This window comes from Periplaneta americana, chromosome 10 (assembly GCF_040183065.1).
Source record: "Periplaneta americana isolate PAMFEO1 chromosome 10, P.americana_PAMFEO1_priV1, whole genome shotgun sequence".
NCBI classification, from domain to species: domain Eukaryota; kingdom Metazoa; phylum Arthropoda; class Insecta; order Blattodea; family Blattidae; genus Periplaneta; species Periplaneta americana.
The window spans coordinates 117,453,833-117,472,176 of NC_091126.1; positions in this window are offsets into that span (position 1 = coordinate 117,453,833).

Genomic DNA, 18,344 nt, shown 5'->3' on the forward strand with positions numbered 1-18,344 from the left:
ACAACCGATAATATAACTGTTTTATAAATTCTAACTTTCAGATTTTTTGACAGCAGTGCTAGATGACAAAAGCTTCTCTACCGAATAATAACACGCTTTACTCATATTTATTCTGCGTTTAATTTCCTCCCGAGTGTCATTTATTTCGATACTATCGCTCCAAGATATTTGAATTTTTCCACCTCTTCGTAGGATAAATTCCCAATTTTTTTATTTCCATTTTGTACATGGTCACGAAACATAATCATGCACTTCGTCTTTTCGGGATTTACTTCCAAACCTATCGCTTTACTTGCTTCAAATAAAATTTTCGTGTTTTCCCTAATCGTTTGTGAATTTTCTCCTAACACATTCACATCATCCGTACACAAAAGAAGCTGATGTAACCCGATCAATTTCAAACCCTATCTGTTTTCCTGATCTTTCCTAATGTCGTATTATAGAGCGAAGTTAAAAAGTAAGGGCGATAGTACATCTCCTTGCTTTAGTCCGCAGTAAATTGGAAAAATCATCAGATAGAAACTGGCCTATACGGACTCTGCTGTACGCTTCACTGAGATACATTTTAATTAATCGAACTTGTTTCTTGGGAATACCAAATTTAATAAGAATATTATTGTGGGAGTACACCACAAAGTCTATTCCATATCTAGCTAGGTCTTTTGCTATTAAACACTAGATTTAAAAAAGGCATATGACTCGGTTAAGAGAGAAATTTTATATGATATTCTTATTCAATTTTGTATTCCCAAAAAACTAGTTCGATTAATTAAAATGTGTCTCAATGAAACGTACAGCAGAGTCCGTATAGGCCAGTTTCTATCCGATGCTTCTGTACAAATATGACATATTAAAAATACTTAGTGACCTACCGTAGTATTTTAAACTTATCATTTGTATAGGATCATTTTCTATTACTAGGACTGTCTAATTTGAAACATTAATTTTGTCTTTATTGGAGTTCCGTAATCTGTAAGTACTCTGTACATTTAAATGTTTGCCAGAACAATACAAAATCATTGTAATCGGGAGTTTTAGCGCATATTCAAGTGACCTATATTTTTGTAAAATGTTCTACGTTTTGATGCCGACTGTCCTTTTTTTCTGGAAATTCAGTTTGTTTAAGCTGGGTATGGATAATGATAATACATCAATTAATAATGACGAAATGAGCCCAAGGTCGAACGCCGAAAGTTACCCAGCAATTCTGCTTCAATTGTTTCAGGGAAAACTCGGAAAAACCACAATCAGGTAACTTGTCCCAACAGGATTTGAACCCGGGCCCGCAACGTTTCATGGTCATACGTGCTAATCGTTACTCTATGGCGGTGAACTAATAATATAGAGTCAAATCGACGCGGTTTAAAAAAAACATTATCCAGAAGTATTTTACATTCCTTTTAGGACACTGTATTAAGTGCATTTCAGCCTACGGCGTAGCTCAGGTGGTAGTGGGTTTCCCTGCTGACTCACAGTTGCGCTTCGGCGTGGGTTTGATTATCGCTTGTGCTCATTACATGGTTGGTTTTTTCCTGGGTTTTCGCCAACAATAAGGCGAACGTCAGGTAATCTATGGTGAATCCTGGGCCTCATCTCGCCAAATACCATTCGACATCACGTATTCCATCGACGCTAAATAACCCAGTAGTTGTTACAACGTCGTTAAATAATGGAGACAAAATTACATTCATAAACTCTCCTATTCAAATTCCATCCTCACCTTCCTGTGATGCAACCTGTTTTTAACAAACGAGGCTCCTGGGTCCAAGACAGTGGTTACGGCCACACGAGCTACGTTTGTAGCAAGTTTTCTGCGACAAATGTAGCTGGAATTATAGACTGCATTGAGTTCAATGCAAGCGGCCACACGGTGCAGTAAATGTAGCAAGTTTGACGCATCTCAAGGTCGTGTCGCATCTCGAATGGCTCCGGGTCTAATTCTTCTCCGACATTTACTGCTGTTGGGTGGCCACACGTAACGACACTGGGTGGCTACACATGCAGCTACAAATTTCGCTGCGATGTGCGGTGTGTCAATATGTTTGTCATTTCGTTTACATATTGTAGCCAGGCCACCATTTCTTGTAACCTGAAGGTATTTGACTTTTCTTCCTTTGGTATTCTTAGCATAATTGTTTCATTCGAACACGGCACAATCTGGCATTTTGTAGTTTTTAAATCATACGTAGGAAAACCTGTATAATTTTTTATATACTTTTCTTAATTTTGCAATAATAATAATAATAATAATAATAATAATAATAATAATAATAATAATAATAATAATAATAATAATAATAAAGTGGTATTCGTGTGTCTCTATATTCAACAAAAAACTTTCAATTTATCTAAATATGCTGTAAAGTTATTCTACAAAAATTCCCTCTCAGTAGACTACCCGCACGTATTAACAATCCATTATTATGGAAAATAAATTTTAGAAACAACGAATAATTATATTAATAATAAAATAAAACTTGGGGCAAGCGTCTGACATGTTAGTCCTATTCGTGACCGATAATTTTCCACTTTAAACGAATTAGCATTGTTGTTAGTTACTGGGAAAATCTTATTATGAAATCCATATTTTTTAACTTTAAATTTATATTAATATATTTATTTCCGCTTTAGTAATTCCCAAAGGAGACTTAGCGAGTCAAAGAATATACAAGTCAAAAGACTTTTATCTACTAACTGACAATAAATAAAGAATAAATCATGCAAAAGAAAAAAAAATGTAATAAAAGTACAACCGTGTAAAATGAATGGTTATGCTTTAAATTTTTAGGAACGAGATATAAAGCGAAACTCAAATGACATGTAAAGCCCACAGATTAAGACTTTTAAAACAGTGAAATAACAAATCAAACTTATTCATTTTACAGTAGAGAATTAGAATAATTCAGTGCAATGTAAATTTACAAATGCGTATGGCTTCATGCGTAAGCTAATTTTAAATACTATTTTCTTAACCTTACTCCTGTTTTTGTTACTTTACCAGAAGGAAAATAAATATCGCCACTAAGTTCCCTTCTGGTAATTGAATTTGCAGTCAGGCATACAACACCTTGGCATTTTACTCAGGCCTAATGTATTCAAAAATAAAAGAAGTAACATTGATGAGTGCAGTGAAATTTGTCTCTCGAATTAGCTATGAGATATCGCTATTTGTACCACCCCGCTTATCTTATAGCGTTAGAATATCTTTTGTTTGTCAAAAACTTTATGAGACACTGAGACTGTAACATACCCTAAGATTCACCTTTCAGTTTCCCACTCCCCGAAATTTAATAATCTGAGAAACGTGATTATCATGTTTAAGAGAACGTAAACTCTATTTTCTATTGGATAAGGTATACAATGGGAAAAAGACATTCTCAAATTTAAAGGAAAACCGATTTGTTAATGGTTGAAATTCTCAGTATGTATATGTAATCATATCAACAGAATCAACTAGTGTTAATGGGGGAGTGAAGTAGAGAGGGAGATTGAGTTTTAGATGGAAAATTATTATCATGACTGATTTATAACAATACGAAGCCAATATATATGACATATTTTGTTACTAACAATACGGTGCCAATAAATATTGATTCGCTTATGTATAGTCCGGGATAAGTTGCCCTATTTTTTAACTCTCTTCAAAATATCTTTCTTTAAATGTACAGCTGTCAAAAAAAAAAAGTGGCCGCACTCGTGAACAGCGAATATTTTCAAAGTCCACTTCGGGTCGCGGCGATGTTACACGATGCATGTGCTTGTACAAGCAGTTCCCGAACTATGAAAGTGTTCCATGTCTGCGCCTCGTCGGCCAGCGGTAGAATGCTTGTTTAATGATTCAAAGGTTGTGGGTTCGGGCCTTCTTCAAGTTTCCATTGTATTTGTTAATCGTTCTTTAGCGATGTGAATGCTATTCAAATTATCATTTATATTCAGTTATCGTTCTTTATGGATATCGCGTTATTTATATTTTGTTATCGTTCTTTAGAGATATGAATAAAATTCAAGTCATCATTTGTATTCTGTTATCGTTTTATAGCGATATGAATAACAATTATTATTGTTATTGTATCTCCAATGGTGGTTAGCCCTATTTTACATATGTATGTTAGGGCTATAGTTTCATACACAACAAAGATAGGCATAAAGAGACATAGAAAAGAAAATTAAATTAGCTTACGCGATGTAAACAAAACATAAACAATCTGTAAATTAGGCATTGCGATTGCAAAATAAATATCAGGTATCAATTTGAAACATACAAAAACATTAACAACACACATATGTAACACTTCTATAACACAAATACGCAGCTTTCCGTACCATACATCATAAATTAATAGTCACACAAACACAATCAAACTATAATTATGACATTGCGACGACATCAAGCATCACATAACTGACTCACATACATAACAAATCAAGCATCCGTTACAACACATACACTTCAACATAGTAACCACACTTTTAAAAGTTACACATTTGGCTTCAAGAAGAATAAATAGGACACTGTTACTAATTACGATTCTTCTACAATTTCTTAAATACATCTGTAATAAATCTGTGAAACTCTGATATGAATAATATTCACGTTTTTTATATTGTTATCGTTCTTTAGCGATATAGATAATATTCAAGTTATAATTTATATTCTGTTTTCCTTCATTAGCATTATAAAATAATATTCAAGTTATTTATATTGTTATTGTTCTTTCGCAATATAAATAATCTGTATTTTATGTAAGTAATTATTATAACACAAATAACCATCTTTCTTTGTAATATAGGTTATTTTATTTAGATAATTAAATAAGTATTATATATTATCTTATATTAATTAAACAAACCGATATTTATCATTTATATTCTGTTATCGTTCTTTACTGATACTGTATAAATAATATTCAAGTTATTTATATTGTGATCGTTCTTTAGCGATATAAATAACATAAATTTAATATTAGGTTTGGAAAAATCCAGTTGCATAATACTAGTATTAGTTTTTCTTTTTGTATTATTACATTATACTATCTTGAACCACAATAAAATGAAAAGGAGTAACGAGGAATTGAACCTGAGACGTTGACATCTAAATTTCGACGTTCGTCCGCTGAGCTACGAGAGCAAAAGTGTAGAAACATTTTCGGAAAAATTGGCCCAATCACACTCTAATATTTTCTGATGATTCGTAGAAGCTAGTCCAGGATGGGGGGGGGCAAAGGCTAATTGATATTTCCCGGTCTCTGATCGGGTCAAACATCCTGATAGAATTAATATTTAACCCTTGGCGTTACTTTCGGTGAAGTCCGGAGGGCCCAATTAGTCAAATCCACTCTCCTCATCTCCACGCTTGGGTCCCCTGGAATTTAATAAGATGCGAAAGAGATAGTGGTGTGCGGAAAGCAACGGGATTTTACCGCATTTAGGCCTATCCTTCCCAAGAAAAACTGCAAACATGAACAAAGGGAGCTTTTAATAGAAGAAGAAGGATATTCTGCGGATCTCTGGAAAAAGAACTAAGGAAGAGACTAGTGAAGTGCTTTGTGTGGAGTGTGGCATTGTATGGCGAAGGAACATGGACATTACGATGAAATGAAGAGAAACGAATTGAAGCATTTGAAATGTGGATGTGGTGAAGAACGGTGCGTGTGAAGTGGACACACAGAATAAGAAATAAAATTGTGTTTGAAAAAGTGAGTAAAGAAAGAATGATGCTGAAACTGATTAGAAAGAGATAAAGGAATTTGTTGGGTCTCTGGTTGAAAAGAATAATAGACGACATTAGGATATGTGGATCATATGCGGAGACTAAGAGGAAGGCAGAAAATAGGAAAGATTGGAGATTGCTGTGTTTGCAATGAAAGACCTGCCCATGAACAGAACACTTATGTATGTGGGTATGTTCAGAAAGCCTGGAATATCGTGTCTAAGAACAGTCGCTATTTGCAAATACTAGTCGATTCCATGCCCACTCGACTGCAAGATGATCGAGATAAGAGGAAGATAGACAAATATTGAATTGTGGCTTTTTGTTTTGTTTTTTGAACGCTTAATTGTTTGAATGTTTTAAGGCCGACGCCAGTAAATTTGTTTTGTTTATGCCACGAAAGATATTTTTATTGAGTATAAAATCTTTTTTCTTTCCATTTGCAGCCACAATATCATAATGATTAAGTCATGGCATAATATATTAATGAACCTGTTGTTAATTACTAAAATAATCGTAAAAGAGAAAGGAGCCATTATGTATAGTTTGTCTCTCTCAAAAACAGAACAAAAAAGAACATGAAAAGCACGAGGTTGTAGTCGAACGCAGGACCTCATGAATAAGAGGCCTGAACGCTACCATTACGCTATCGAATCACAGAGAGAATACGTCAATTATAACTGTAGATATCAGGCAACGTGGTCCAGCAACATGTAACATCGCCTGTCTCCGAATTATAGGGAAGATACCCGAAGGTAACTTTGTTTCAAGAGAGCGGCCACTTTTTGTTTTGACAGCTGTACATACATTTTTCTTCTTTCAATTTCGACCTAAAGAATTCTTCAAAAATAAAATGTATACAAAAGCAAACCCATAACAGTAATTTTGTTTGGTAAAAAAAAACGTACAATTCTTTTCCAGGACAGACCTCACAAATCAGTATTGTTTATGTATATTATTGTGTTATCAAGACATTTCCAGTTTGAGTTGTATTTTGGGATATAAGGGTCAAGTTTAAATTGCCGCAAAGTCCAATAAGCATTCTGAAAAACCAAGAAAAGATATAACTTTTATAGCAGATGTGTTTACTTATACTCATTTCAAAATATCGTTCTTTGGGAGTACATTTTTTTCTTTCTTGCATTTTCGACCAAAAATATCCTTCAATAATAAAATCTATATAATAGCGTTCCAATTATCCCTTCACAGCGACTTCATTTAGTAAAAAAACACAATTCTTTTACAAGACAGGTCTCTCAAATACGTTACAAACAAATTGCCTCTTTTTGTTGTGTTTTGGGTCATGTTTAAAACTCGTTTTTACTTGGACATGCTTTAGAAATTCATGTATTGATAAGGGGAGAGCATGTCTAATCTGTTGTAAATCCCAATGACCCTTCTACAGAACCACGAGAAATTAGATCTTCATACAGCCTTTCAGCAAACCCTTCACCTACACCGTACTTCCGATTGTTACTGATGAACAATATTGTCTGTTGTAAAATTGACACAGGAATAAAAGTTAACTTTATGGCACTGCTATAAATTTTCTTCTCATGCGCATTAAAGTTGTGTGTGACCGTAATAATGTACACTAACAACACACACAAAGCGACTTTGGCTTCATAATCCATCTCGGAAGAAAGCTTCCACTAGACTTCTGCTGAGTGCTGCAAAACGCAAAAGAACTAGCTACAAATTTCGCTACGTGTGGCATGTCATGTAGCCACACGTAGTGACATTTAACGCAGAATTAAGCAGTAATTGTCGCGCCCTTGTGACCACTCATTTTGTGACAATTACGGCAGCTACATTCGTAGCAGAAAACTTGCTACAAATGTAGCTCAACTGTTCCATCAGAAATGGAGGAATTTCAGAATGTTGACCTGCGATGGCATACATAAGAGTCCCAGAGGTGAAGGGAGAATAAGATCTGTGGAGTTGTCTGACAATCCTCCCGGCTAGGTCAGATAGACCCTTTAACCAAGGGCAGGTGTGGTCTTCTAAACAACTTGGGGGTTACGTGTAGGTGATATAAACGCCATAACATAAAATTATTTTGGTGCTTGCATTAAAACACTTATGTTTTTGCTACACCATTCACCTTTGTTAGAAAGGAAGAGAGTTAATGGCTTTATTGTCAAGAACTGAGCATCAGTGAACAACAACACTATTGTTGTCCTAACGGCGGAAAGAAATGTGATATATTTTGCAGCAGTGAGCGAAATTAAGTACCAAGAGCTGGTAAAAAAAGTCACGAAAATTACTAAGGTCTCCAGTATAACTTAGATAGTAACGAGTTAGACTTAGAATCTCTGGATGCGCTCGGTGTGTGTTGAAATGTAGCTCAGGCGAAATAATGTTATCCTTATGTGAATACTCGGACTACCTAGCTAACAGAAATCCCACCGATTCTAGGTAACATCTTAGTTGATATATCGTCGTTCAATAGCAGCTTTAGAGAAAATAGCTTGGCGTAAAAGACTAAACTTTTATGTACTAAATTAATATAAAAAAACAAGCAACACCCCAATCTGCATCTGGTATAAATAATGTCGCTGTCTTTAAAGTAGTAGCCAAAGTGGTGAGTGGGACAATCTTTGTGTTCGCTGTGTAATTGCCTCGCACCATTAAATCTAATTGGCTTCTGTTTCCATTACGTAGATTTGTGTTGTGGTTTTAGTGTGTAGTTCTTGCTTTCCAAACGGACTCATTATTTACAAATTAAGTACGCTTCACTAGATATATTTTCCTGTGTTTGTGAGTCAGCTCTGATTTGTCAGATTTCAGAGTGCTGTGAACAAGATCTCAAATTATTTCTAACCTACATCACATCCACTCATGTAGTTCGGTGTCATTTTTTTCTGCTTTTAGTACACAAAAATTCGGTCTATAAACAATTTACTCTTCGAAACTATTCATTTCAAAATTTATTTTTTACATACTATTTGATAAGCTTACATAATATACTGAATAATTACTGGACGAGTAGATAATTTCAATTCCACAAAGCGGCAAACTGATAGTCGACCGATACACGCTCACATGTTAGTTAAGAATAGAGTGTGTTAACAATGATTCAACAATCCTTAAACTATGAATGCAATATATTATTAATTATTATTAAAATGAAATTGTTATATACTCATAAAAATTAACACTTAAGTAGTCGCGAACTAATTTATGACATTAGTAGTCGCGTGGGGTCACACTGACCCCAAGCAAAAGAATACGAATTAAAATGTGAAATATTTTGTTTCTATGTAATCCATTTAATTTACTGTTTTGCAATACATGAGAAACATACATGTTACAAAACAATTCATGAAGAAGTGTTTACCTTTGATTTTGAAGGAATGAACTACAGACATGTGCAAATTATTAGACTCAGCACCACATTTTTTTATATTTTCATAATTATCATGAATTACTGGCCACAAAATAATTCTGTAGGATTCTATGGGACTGGATCATTACAAAAAAGTCTAGAAATCCGAATTCTTCCACAAATCAGGGACTGGATCTCTGATGGTGAATGTGTCTTCATGCAGGATAGAGCACCCTGCTACAAAGCCAGATCAGTAACTAATTTTTTGGTTGAAAATAATGTAGACGTCCTTCCGTGGCCAGGTAACAGCCAAGACGCAAATCAAATTGAAAATCTTTGTTCTATCATAAAGAGAAAACAAAAAAAAAAAAAAAAAAAAGACGATTACCACCAAGGGGGACCTCATAGAAGCACTTATTCAAATTTGGCACTGGGATGAAGACATCAAGAAACAATATGAAAATCTCATGAACAGCATGCCAAACCGCATAACATTGATGATAAAGAACGAAGGTTTCACACTAAATATTAATTTTTGTAAACAGTGTGCAATAAGTGAGTTTTGTAGAATAAATGTTATTTGAATCACATATATTATTGAATATTGAATTTATAACAATATAAATGTTGTAAATGAAACACTTCGAGATTAAAGTGAAATGTATAAACATACACAGTATATGCAAATATGAATCAACCTATACTTTAAAAAAGTCATTTGGAAAACTAACATCTAATCAAAATGAGAATTAGGATGATGCAACACTGAAATACATGACTCACATATTGTTTTCATATGAGACTTGCACATGATGTTTCGACATTTGACACAGTGGTTATCAGTTTTGTTGTTCATTGTCTGGGGCAAACTGTACATTTTCCACGGACCATAGGGATTTCAGATTCACTTGATGGGGAGCTTCAATTCTTGCCACTTTTACAGCTTTTTCTCTCAGATTTCTGGGTACGTGTGAGTCTCCTGCTCTTTTACTGACTTGCCCTTTCACAAGCTCACTACCGATGTCTCTCAAGAAAATCCTTCTTACAACTTCCGTATTTGGATTGTTACTAATGAAAATTACCTGTGAATTAATTCCCGCGATGTTGACAATCCTGAAGAATAATGCTAATTGCCATCGTCTGCATCTTCTGGCAACACTATAGGTTTGACACATCTTGTCTACCATGTCGTATCCTGCTTTTGAATAGTTATAAGTGGTTATCATCTCCGGCTTACTCAAATCTTCTGTACTTGCATCTATCTCATTGCCATGGTTCATTGTGAAAATAAGAATAACGTTCTTATTCCTTTTAGGAACGTGTGAAATTAGCATTTTATCTTTTCGAAATGCAAATAAACTGCATTTTCTGGCCTGTTTTATTGTGTTGGTCCCCTGTAGAGGAATTCCTTTTTTATTCTTTATCAAAGTACCTACTGTCTTCGCGCTACGAGTTGGCGCGGGGAGTAAATAGGCGGGACGGGGGAACTTTACGCTACACTCTGACCTGAAAACTTCGTCCACTTACTTGGCTACAAGGGAACGGATTCAGACATAAAAGATTCCGCATCTTCGGTGCTGTCGCTATGACTATCATTATCACATTTTTAAAAATTGCTGGAGTATGATCTGTCCATGATAATCGTCTGTTTATGTTCCAGCCGTGTATATTAATTCGAATCTCTCAACAAAGCCATTAGCCCCACCGCCCCATCCTGATGAACAACAATGAGTGTTCTGGACACATTTATGGTAGTCAAAACTCCCGTAACATTTTTATCGTGCCAGAACTTGGGAAACGTTAAATTGGTAGGCCTATCTATCCGCATTTCGTCCAGATACAAAAACGGTTTGTCCACTTTCCTAAGCTTTCTTATTTGCTGTAGATATCTTCACGTATTCTAATTTACAGTATTTTCCTCAATTTTTTTGCTGCACACTTCTTCCACCTGAAATCCTTTTTCTTCAGTATTCGTCTTAATATTGTCTTTCATTTCAAATCAATTTTCTCTTGTAAAAGGGTAGACGTTTGTTGCAGCTTGGTACTATTTTTTTACTTGTTATTTAACGACACTGTAATAACTACTAGCTTCTTCAGTGTCGATTGAATTGATGATGGCGAGATGGTATTTGGCGAAATGAAACCAAGGATTCGCCATAGATTACCTGACATTCGCCTTCCGCTTGGGAAAACCTCGGAAAAAACCCAACCAGGTAGTCAGCGCAAACGGGAATCGAACTCACTCCCGAGCACAACTGCAGACCAGCAGGCAAACGCGCTACCTCCTGAGCTACGCCGGTGGCCCTCTTTCTTTTTCAAATAAAAATTCTCAATTATATCTTTTTTGTCAATCTCCCGTCGAAGTCATATACATTTGCGTTTCGGTAGTCTGGACGTTTACATTTTTTTTCTCCCTCAGGTGTCGACAACGCACTTTCTTCTGTGCAGTCTTTCATTTCATTCCATATACACTGTATTGTTCTTGTGGATAGATTAGAGTACTTTTCTACCTTTGCTGTAGGTTTCGTAAGAGGAATGCAAAGGCACTGTTGTTTTTCTTCATCACAGAATTATTTTGCACTTCTAATAATATTCCTTTCTTCGCTATAGATTGTCAATCCTTGTTTCCTCTTTGTCGACATATTTACAATAAACAAAAAACTGCTATAAACCTAAATAACAGTATACAATAACATAAATTCTATTAACTATATTACTATCAACACTATTAAGACGAAAAGCAAAGAATAACTAAAGCAATACAAGATTTCTGGTATACTGAAAACAATTGTCTTGTTGAAACTAATAAAACACTGCAGTAAAGTCGCAAAGATTCATAGACACGTGCAGTAGATGTTTGTGAAACAGGAATATTGCAGTGAACAGCGCGGTGCGCATGCGCGACTGTTTCCCCTCCTCCCCGTCTAAGTACTTCAGCCGCCTTCTCCTGGCGTGACAACAGTAGATATGATATTTTTTTTCTTCAGAAGTTCATTGGTTAGCTGGATAATTTAGAACCAATTTTCTGCAGTAACATTGCGTCCAGTACCTTCAATCGGCCCCACCAGGCGCGTAACAATGTCGGAAGGACTGTTAGATAGTCGATATGGGCCTTCTGGTTGCTTGCCAACATATACGTCCATTGTTTTAGTGTAGAGAGTCCTTGCATCAGATAATGTGAATATTTTAATATTATACTTGGCAGATTTTCTCGGTAGATACTGCCTGAATGGGCAGTTACCTCGAAAAGGAACGAGTCAGTTGTTGTTAGTTCACCGGTTGTATAGTATTTATCACTATTTGCTGTGAATATTTCAAATATTTCTCTAAAATGCGCAAACTTGTCTATTTTACGCCTTTGTTGTCGGTCGTGTACATAATCAAAACGAATACTACGACAAAGGAATAAAAATCTTTTAAGACTCATTGTTGTGTAAAATAATTCAACTCTAAAACCATGCTCATGATCCCAGAGGTCCTTCAAATTCTGATTATCAGAACGCATGGTTCCCGCTAAAATCAAGTCCTATGAACGCTTTCATTTCACATCCATCTGTTTGCTTTGCATCACGTGATCGAGCATAGCATGCAATGACCTTACTGATATAAATATTTTGTGTAAGTTGTTATTGCTCTTAATATGACGTCATCCAAGAACAAATTGAAACATTCAAGAGTAGTTCTCGGAACTTTGCCCAACCCAACTGGTCCTGGCAAATGAAGAAAATATTTATGGCTCTAGTTCTTAGATTTCTTGGTGGAGGGTTTATATTCCAGTACGTTGTCTTATCCTTACCCACAAGGCGATTTTCCGTTTCTTCCTCTGCTTCTGTATCTTTTTCCTCTTCGTCCAATCCACCGTTTTTTTCTTCATAACTGGTCTGTGTCGGAATTATGATCTATTTCACTTACATGATTTTCTTCACTCTCACTATCACTGCTTGAAACTTCACTGTCTTTTTCACAGATTTCTTCATAATTATAGTTTCAAAATTCGTTTCCTTTCTAGTTCATATGGGTCATTACTTGCCATAATGTTCTTAAGTAAGAGTTTTCATCTATATACACAACACAAAAATAAAACTGCATTACTTGTAGGTCATACGAATTGCATAACATTGAACTTGAACGTTAGTAGTCGCGTGGAGGTCAACAGAACATCCAGCCTTGAAAATTAGTGTTAGTACACCTTTAAGATACGCCTGTAGTTTATTTTATATCACACGCAATACTTGGCTGTCTCTAATCTCCACGAGTATAGTCACTGCTTCCTCTTGCTCTTGTCTCACAATCACACCTTCCTGCGAGCACGCCTCTCAACCAAGTGGACGAGACGATGCCCGCCACTTCTCCGCGTGCCCCCCTCCTGCTGCCACCTGCCGTCCATCCGATGCCCGACTCCTTCGCGCCTTGTGCGTGCTGCCATCTGTTGGAAACAGCAGGCACTCGCCCTGGCGCGTTTTACATTCGGCCATCCGGAAAATTAATGTCCCCATTAATTCTCAACTCTCCAGCAGGTCAATCAAGTCCTGTCTGTCAGTCACCGTTTCCTCGTCACCATTGTCTCCTGGTTCACCTCCAGGAACTGTGCTGTGATACCGCCTGAGTGAATCCACTGCTACTGGGGCTGAAAAGTTGCGGTATCCCCGCATGCCTTTGACAGCACTCACCTGATACCTGTCATTTCCGAGCACCTTGGAAACCCTGTACGGACCACCATACTTGTTCAACAACTTGCGATTGACTCCCTTTTCGCCAGAACACGTGTTCGCCTCTCGCCATAGCACCAGATCACCTACCTGATACTGATTTGCGACTTTCCGCCCTCGGTCATAGCGCGCTTTCATCGCCCTTTCCACCTTGGTCAGGTTCTCTGCCGCCTTGTCCCTACGCCTGAGGACCGCCTGCTGAATGTCCTCAAATGTTTCGCCCTCTTCTACCATATTGACTTCCTGTACTCCACCAGACAGGTCCGCCATGGCTCCACCTTGGTGAGAAAACATGAGCTGCGCAGGAGAAAAACCAGTACTGCTGTTGACGCAGCGGTTCATGCCCCACACAATCTCACTCAGCTTCTCATCCCACCGTGATTCACACTCTGTGCTCGCCCCAATCGCATTGAGTATAGTGCGATTCTGTCTTTCCACCTGACCATTTGCCCTGGATGTGGCAATAGTATTCAGCACATGCCGCACACCCCGCCCCGCCAGAAACTCAGCAAACGCCTTGCTGGTAAAAGCCAGTCCTCTGTCAGAGATAAGTCTCCTTGGATATCCAAAATCGCCAAATATCTCCCTCAATTTCTCAATGGCCTCTGTCGAACGAAGGGTTCGAGTGACCTTCGCCCAGGTGAACTTTGTGAACGCGTCCACCACCATCAGTACATAACTGTTCCCCTTCATACTCCTAGCAAATGGCCCCAGATGGTCAATGTGCACCGTGTCCAGGAGTATGGAGGGCTTCCTGATGGGGTGTAGCGAACCTTCTTGTCGCCCATGTCCACCCTTGCTGAATGCGCAGCTCAGACAGGCATTCACATATTTTCGGACAAAACGGCCAATACTAGGAAACCAATAGGTCTCCTTGATGAACCTCAGACACCGTTCATACCCGGGATGGCCAGCCTCATCATGGTGCTTACGCATCAAATTGAACCTGGCCATCGCTGGCACATACAGCCTGTTTCCCACCTGAGTTCTCCGGTAGAGTCTCCCTTCCTTCACCATGTAGTTCGCCATGAGACTCTTGTCTGCCGTGTCCTGCGTCAACGCCGTGACGATGTTCTGAGTCTTGTCATCCTGCAGTTGCACAGTGAAGAACCAATCACCTTGAGACATGCTTACTAGATGGACATTCACTGGATTTCGGCTCAATGCATCCACGTGTTGCATTTTCGTTCCAGGACGGTACTCCAACTCCATGTCATACTCCTGGAGAGCCATCCACCACCGAGCCACCCGCGGAACCAGGTCCCGCTTCACCAAGTTTGCCCGCACCGCAGAACAATCTGTGACTGCCCTGAAATGAATGCCCACCAAATAGATAAGGAAACGCCTCACTGTTTCGACCAACGCTAATGTCTCAAGTTCATAACTGTGATACGCCTGTTCTGCTGGAGTTGTACTGCGACTGAAATACATTACTGGACGCAGATTGCCATTCGCCTGCCTCTGCACCAGTATGCCACCCAGTCCCCACTTGCAGGCATCAGTATGTACTTCAGTTTCAGCCTCCCTATCATATAATGCCAATACTGGCCTGTCAATCAGAAACTGCTTCAGCTGCGAGAACGCTTCAATCTGCCCTGGACCCCAACACCATGGAACGTCCTTCCTCGTCAGGTTTGTCAGCGGCCTGACAATCACAGCAAAATTTCTGATAAACTTCCGAAAATAACTCACCAGTCCGAAGAACTGCCTGACACCATGCACATTCTGCGGGGTAGGAAAATCTTTCACTGCCTCAATCTTTCTATTGCCCGGCTGCACACCTGCAGCACTGATCTCTTGTCCCAGATACACCAGACTACTTTTCAAGAAGGCACACTTCGCCAGGTTCAACTTGAGGCCCGCCTCCGCCACCAGTTTCAGGACCCTCTCCAGCAACTTCAAGCCAGATTCGACGGTCTTCGTTGGGATTAGAAGATCATCCATGTACGCTAGCACAGAATCAGCTTCTAATCCGCTCAACATCTTGTTGATGACGCGCTGAAATACTGCTGGGCCGTTCGCCAGGCCAAAAGGGACTCTCAAGTATTCGTAATGTCCATCCGGAGTAATGAATGCAGTCTTCTGAATTGAGTCTGGGTGTATGGGCACCTGATGATAGCCTTGTGCCAGATCCAATGTAGTGAAATAGTAGCTTCCGGCTAGCGTGTCTAACTGATCATTCACCAACGGCATTGGGTACCGATCCTTCACCATGACCTGGTTCAATGCCCTGTAATCTACACACAAGCGGCTATCACCATTCTTCTTAGGTATCAGTAATATGGGGCTCGCATAATCAGATTCAGACTCCCTGATGACACCACTAGCCAACAAGTCTTGCACCTTTTCCCGAACCATCGCTCTCTCCGCAATTGAAAGTCTGTAGGGACGATGATACACCGGCCTTTCAGATGTTACCTGGATTTTCATCTCGCCTAGATGAGTTAATCCCAGATCAGTATCTCCCACTGAGAAGCATGTCGCCATCTTACTCAGCAGGTTAACTAGTTGTAACCGGTCCTCTGCGCTAATGTCACCGACATCAATATCGGACAGGTCCACTGCAACATCATCTCGGTCACTTTCTATCACCTGATTCACCTGGTACACTCTACGACACTCACAAAGCCGCGCCCTGGCGATCAGATGGTTCGCCTTCCACACCACAGATTGTCTCCCAAGATTACTCACCGTTAACTGCTGGTTATCACCTGCCCGCAGCACCGTGTTTGGCATTGCTATCCAGGACCCTTGCTCCTCATGTCTCCGAGCTCCCACCAGTACTTCCTTGCCAGAATCGACCTCTTCCACTCTGACACTCACCATGGTTGCTGTCCCTGGAACCAAGGTGACCTCCGAGGCAGTTCTTACCTGGTATCGTTCTTCATTCACCAGATCATCCTTGTCCAGCGTAATTGTCTGGATGAAGTTGTCCTGTCGAGTTAGTGTAGCTACTCCCCTTGCTACCACCAGCGCCACCTCACCTTTCAGCGCTGGTTGACCCAGCAGCACGTCCACACCGTCCAGACCGCATGGCACCACTATAGCATCAACTGTGAGAGTGATCTCATCTACCATCAGATCTAGAGTGACCTCACTGCACCCCGTTTGGTACCACCACCGAACCCTCGCAGCACTACTGCTGTAGGACGCATCTCGCCCCTGGACACCTGCATAGCACACTGCTCGGTGGCAATGTTAAACTCGCTGCCAGTGTCCAGATATACGAGGATGCGTTCCCCGCCTTTGCCCCATGCAGTCTTTCTGTATAAATTAATACTGTTGCCGTCAACTAGTCTTACCGTTGTGTTCCGGTCTGGCACCTTGCTGGCTGCTTCTACCATGGGGCCGTTTGGACACGCAAACTTAGTGTGGCCCGCCTGCCCACACCGCATGCAGCGAAGCGTCCTTGGTTTCGGACAGTTCCGACTCAGATGAGTGCCCAATTTTGGCAGTTGAAACACCTCACCTTCTGAGTCTTCCTGTCCGACTCCGCTCCACCATGGCTATGTGCCCGCCTCGCCCCGGTCTCCGTGCACCGCCTCTTCGCCTCTCCTTGGGATCGTCCACTCTCCCGGTACCTGTCAATCGTACTCAGGAAGCCAGAGTAGAGTTCCTCTGGAGTCTTACACTTGTAAGCACGCACGTACCCCTGGAGCTCTACCGGAAGTCCCCTGATGATGCAGGAGATGGCATCCTCGCCCTTGATGCGGCGTGGTAATATTTTGTCATGGTCTCATCTGGTAGCTTGCGCCTCGCTACCAGTTCCTCCAATGACTCGCCGAAGTCATGCTGCCGTGGAAAGGCGCGCGTCAATGCCTTCTTCCACTCGGACCACGAGAGGTCGTAATCATCCAGGCGATTATACCAGGCCTTCGCCTCACCTCGGAGTTTCGCCTGCATGAAGAACGCCCTCTCATAATCACTCCAGTCGTGGATGCGGCCCAGCTGGTCGATCTTGTCGAGCCAACGATCGACGTTACACTCACAATCGTCTGGATCGAAAGCATCAACAAGTTCTTCCCCTGCTCTCGCCTTAGGGCGCGATGACGCCTTAGAGCTGCTGGCCGCACTTCCACACGAGGTGCTCTCTCTACAGCAGCGCCCACGTGCGCTACTTTTTGGCCTTCCGGGACTCCTCTTCTTCTTTGCTGCCCCTTTGCTGGCGCCTCCAGCCTCAGGTTGGCGATCAGTCACATGACGCAAGGTAGCCTGCGCCCGTTCCTTTATCTCCTTGAGGATACGGGGCGCCTGCTCTTGCATCATGCTCTGAATCGCCCTGGCAACTTCCCCTTGGTTGAGGATGTGGGCCACCGCCAATTGGACCGGATCCGCTGGCGGCGCGTCGTCTTCCAGAGACGCGACGTTCCGGTCCAAGTGGTCCCTTAACGTGCCAGATGACGAAAACGCCACGGAATCGGGGCTCGATTATCGGTCCCCGACCTCCATTTCGTAATCCAGCACGCTATCCTCAACCTGGTTTAGATTACTCGCCATCTCTTACAGCACCTTAGAGATTTAACAAAAGAACGAGATTACCACGTGTCAGTACCGCCTTTAGCTAACTCACCTAGTAGCTTTTCTTTGACTGAAACGC